This window comes from Oryctolagus cuniculus, chromosome 2, assembly GCF_964237555.1.
Source record: "Oryctolagus cuniculus chromosome 2, mOryCun1.1, whole genome shotgun sequence".
NCBI classification, from domain to species: domain Eukaryota; kingdom Metazoa; phylum Chordata; class Mammalia; order Lagomorpha; family Leporidae; genus Oryctolagus; species Oryctolagus cuniculus.
This window is the reverse complement of record NC_091433.1, coordinates 194,012,892-194,018,046: the sequence shown is the minus strand read 5'-3', so window position 1 is coordinate 194,018,046 and position 5,155 is coordinate 194,012,892.

Here is a 5,155-nt window from a genome sequence, read left to right as displayed (position 1 = left end):
AAAAAGGAAGTGCTCCAACAGATACCACAGAAATAAAAAGAATCATCAGGAATTACTACAAAGAACTGTATGCGACAAATCACGAAACTTAGAAGAAATGGATAGATTCCTGGACACATATAACCTTCCTAAATTGAGTCAATGAAGACATAGGGCACCTAAACAGACCCATAACCAATATGGAGATTGAATCAGTAATAAAGACCTTTTCAACAAAGAAAAGCCCAGTCCCGAAGCCTTCACTGCTGAATTCTACCAGACATTTAAAGAATTAATTCCAATTCTTCTCAAGCTAATGAAAGTAACTGAAAGGGAGGGAATCCTCTCAGATTCCTTCTATGAAGCCAGCATCACCTTAATTCCTAAGCCAGAAACAGAGAAAGAGAAAGAAAACTATAGACCAATATCCCTGATGAACACAGATGCCAAAATCTTCAACAAAACACTAGCCAATCAAACCCAACAACGCAGCAGAAAGATCATTCACCTGGACCAAGTGGGATTTATTCCTAGTATGTAGGGATGGTTCAACATCTGAAAACCAATAAATGTCATAAACCACATTAACAAGCTGAAGACCAAAAACCATATGATTATCTCAATAAATTCAGAGAAGGCTTTTGACAGAATTCAACACCCTTTTATGATGAAAGTCTTAAGAAAATTGGATATAGAAGATAATTTCCTCAACATATTCCAAGCAGTCTATAATAAACCCACAGCCAGCATCCTACTGAATGGGAAAAGTTGGAGATATTCTCATTAAGATCCAGAACCAGAGAAGAATTCCCATTCTCACCATAGTTATTTTAATATAGTCCTGGACGATTTAACCAGAGCTATCAGGTGAGAAAAAGAAATCAAATGTATACAAATAAGGAAGAAAGAAGTCAAACAACTCCTATTTGCTGATGACATGATTCTATATATTGGGAACCCAGAAGACTACATGAAGAGAAAATTAGAGCTCATAAAAGAGTTAGATAAAGTAGCAGGATATAAAATCAGTACACAAAAATCAATAGACTTTGTATACACAGACAATACAATAGCTGAGAAAGAACTTCTAGAATCAATCCCATTCACAATAGCTACAAAAAGTTTTAAATACCTTGGAATAAATTTAACCAATGATGTCAAAGATATTGGTGATGAACATTACAAAACATTAAAGTAAGAAATAGAAGATGACATAAAAAAGTGTAAAAATCTTCCATGTTCATGGATTGGAAAAATCAACGTCTTCAAAATGTCCATATTACTGAAAACAATTTATAGATTCAATGCGATCCCAATCAAAATACCAACCACATTCGTGTCATATCTAGAAAAAATGATGCTAAAATTCATATGGAACCACAAGAGACTCCAAATAGCTAAAGCAGTCTTAAACAACAAAAACAAAGCTGGAGGCATCACAATACCAGACCTCAAGACATCCTACAGGGCAGTTATAATCAAAACAGACTGGTACTGGCACAAAAGCAGATGTGTAGACCAATGGAGCATAAAAGAAACTTCAGAAAATACTCCACCCATCTACAACCAACTTATCCTTGACAAAGGAGCAAAAATCAACCTCTGGGGCCAAGACACTCTCTTCAACAAACGGTGCTGGGCAAACTGGATCTCCACATGCAGAAGCATAAAGCAAGACCCTTACCTTACATCTTACTCAAAAATCTACTCAAAATGGATCAAAGACCTAAATCTATGACATTATATCATCAAATTACTAGAGAACATTGAGGAAACACTATAAGACATTGGCATAGGGAAAGACTTTTTGGAAAAGACCCCAGAAGCACAGGCAATCAAAGCCAAAATTAACAAGTGGGATTATATCAAACTGAAAAGCTTTTGCACTGCAAAAGAAACACTCAGCAAAGTGAAGAGGCAACTGACAGAATAGGAGGAAATATTTGCAAACTATTCAACTGACAAAAGATTAACTTCCAGAATCTATAAACAGCTCCAGAAATTCAACAACTATGAAATAATCTAGTCAAGAAACTTGCAAAGGACCTGAACAGACATCTTTTAAGAAATGAAATTCAAATGGCCAATAGACACATGAAACAATACTGGCCATCAGGAAAATGAAAATTAAAACCACAATGAGCTTTCATCTCACTCCCATTAGAATGGCTCTCACAAAGAACTCAACCAACAAGTGCTGGTGAGGATGTGGGGGAAAGGGTACCTTAATCCACTGTTGGTGGGGATGTAAACTGGTATAGCCACTGTGGAAGACAGTATGGAGAAATCTCAGAAAGCTGGATATGACCCAGCCATCCCACTTCTTGGAATTTATCCAAAGGAAATGAAATCATCATATGAAAGAGTGATCTGTACCAGCCGGTGCCACAGCTCAATAGGCTAATCCTCCACCTAGCGGCGCCAGCACACCGGGTTCTAGTCCCGGTTGGGGTGTCGGATTTTGTCCTGGTTGCCCCTTTTCCAGGCCAGCTCTCTGCTGTGGCCTGGAAGTGCAGTGGAGGATGGCCCAAGTCCTTGGGTCCTGCACCCGCATGGGAGACCAGGATAAGCCCCTGGCTCCTGCCTTCAGATCAGCGCAGTGCGCCGGCCGCAGCACGCCAGCCACGGCAGCCATTGGAGGGTGAACCAATGGCAAAGGAAGACCCTTCTCTCTCTCTCTCTCTCTCTCTCTCTCTCACTGTCCACTCTGCCTGTAAAAAAAAAAGTGATCTGTACCCCCATGTTAATTTCAGCTCAATTTATAGTAGCTAATATATGGAATCAACCCAGATGTCCATCAACTGATGACTGGATAAATAAATTAGGGTATCTATACACTATGGAGTACAGTGGTTAAAAAAGATGAAACCCTGTCATTCGCAGCAAAATTGATGCAACTAGAAACCATTATACTTAGTGAAATATGCTTAGTGAAATGGTCTCTCTGGTCTGTGTTAACAGATTTCTTAAAATTTAGTCTACAGGATTGAAACTGATGCTTTGAGATGTGATGATTTTGAATAGCCCTTGCCTTGACTATAAAGGAACAATGTTTGTTTTGTTTGTTTGTTTGTTTTTGCTCTTTTCTTCTTCTTTTCATACTAATTCGTGAACTCTCTGCTTAGTGTAGGGTTAATCTATGAGCATAAAAATTACCTGAAAATTGTTCTCTGTAAAAATTAAGAATGGGAAAGTAAGAGGGAGGAAAAGAAAGCCGGAGTTTGGTGGGAGGGAGGTGGGGGGGAAGAATCATCACATTCCCAAACCTGTAAATGCATGAGCTGTATTCCTTAAACAAGATTTTAAAAATGTGGAAGAAATAAAGAAAAAAAAGAAATTATGGGATAAGTACACCATGGAATACTACATAGCAACAAAAATATGAAATCCTGTCATTTGCAACAAAATGGATGGAACTGTAAAACATACTTAGTGAAATAAACCGGTCCCAAAAGGACAAACACCATGCGTTCTTCCTGATCTGTGGTAACTAATAGAGCACCCAAAAGGTAATCTGTAGAGGTCAGATTGACACTTCAGATGCGATGACTTTGCACAGCCCTTGCATCAACCAGTGAGCAGCAGGTTTTTTTTTTTATATTATTTGTTAAACTCCTCACTTAAAGTACAGTTAATCATGTGTGTATAAAGTTAATTGCCAATAGATTTTGGTAGAAGATGGGAATGGGTGTAGGAGAGGGAGGAGAAAGAGGGGTGGGAGGGCAGGTTTGGTGGGAAGGATCACTATGTTCCTAAATTTGTATTTATGAAATGCATGAAGCTTGTATACCTTAAATAAAATGTCGCTCCCCCTCTTCGTGGAGGAACGACACTAAGCCCTGCCTAGGCTTCATATCCGAGTCACGGCACCATTATGTCGCTCCCCGTCTTCGTGGAGGAACGACACAGGACCCTGCACTGTTCTTTTGTCTGCTCGGCCCTCCCTGGGTTTGCTGCTGGTTCTTCCCAGGTTGGCTACCGTCCCTCCACCTCCGTGGAAGGGCGGTTCCCCCTGCCACTTTACCCACTTCCGCAGGGGAGCGGCACACCGCCGGCCGGCTCTCTCGGGGGCTGCACAGATGTTCCTCAGGTGTTCCTCTTAGATGTTCCTGGTGCATGTTGTCTCTCTCCTCCTTTATAGTCCTCTTCCACCAGTCCCAACTCTGCTACCCACACGCTGAGTACGCTGCTCTCCTCCAATCAGGAGCAGGTCCTACAGCTTATTGGCTGAACTGGAGGCAGCTGTGTAGAAGCTGTTTTCCTCCTCTCCCAGCACCATATTGTGGGAGAGCAGATGCATAGAATAAGTCTTAATTCCAGTAACTTAGTCTAGTCCGAGTTGCTCCCAGTTGCTCCCCACATAAAATATTTCTGGGAAGAAATAAACATAAAGTAATAGTTTTGCATCGCTCATTTCTCATGTGCTTGTTAGGAGTTCCTTCTATAATTCAGGTAACAAATCCAGAGCTGCTGTTAGACATTTAAATTATTTTCCCCATTTCTTTATTGAATGGAAAACATGAATTTTTGTTTGTTTACTTATTTGAAACAAATAGGAGACAAACAGAGAGAGAAAGAGAGCTCCTATCTGCTGATTCATTCTCCAAATATCTGGAATGGCCTGGTACGACCTGAGGCCAGAGCCAGGAGCTGGGAACTCAATCCAAGTCTCCCACATGGGTGTCAGGAACCCAGCCACATGAGCCATCCCTGCTGCCTCTCACGGTCTGCTTTAGCAAGAAGCTGAAATCAGTACCTAGAGTTGCATTGAAACCAGGCACTTCAAGGTTGGATGCAGGTGTCTTAAATTCTAAGACAAATGCCCACACCAGAGAGTTTCAATTTTGATTAAAAAGATTAATCAGTTCTGCCCCATATTTACTATTCTGGAAATTGTTGGAAGTGCTTGGCTTTCCTTAATCATAAAGATATTTTCTCCCAGTTCAAAATTAATCAGGATCTTATTAACCAAGTTGACTTTATTTCCAACATGTCGATTGTCAAAAAACAGCTGTGTGTGGAAATCCTCAGGTTCCTGCCCCTATCATGGCTTTGGTTCCTCTGGCCTGTCTTTCTCTCCCTGTGCCAACGCCACCCTGCCAGCATCACCTTGGCTTTGTGGGACACCTGGAAGGTTGGCCCTTTGATGGTGGACATTTGCAAACAGTGGTCTCAA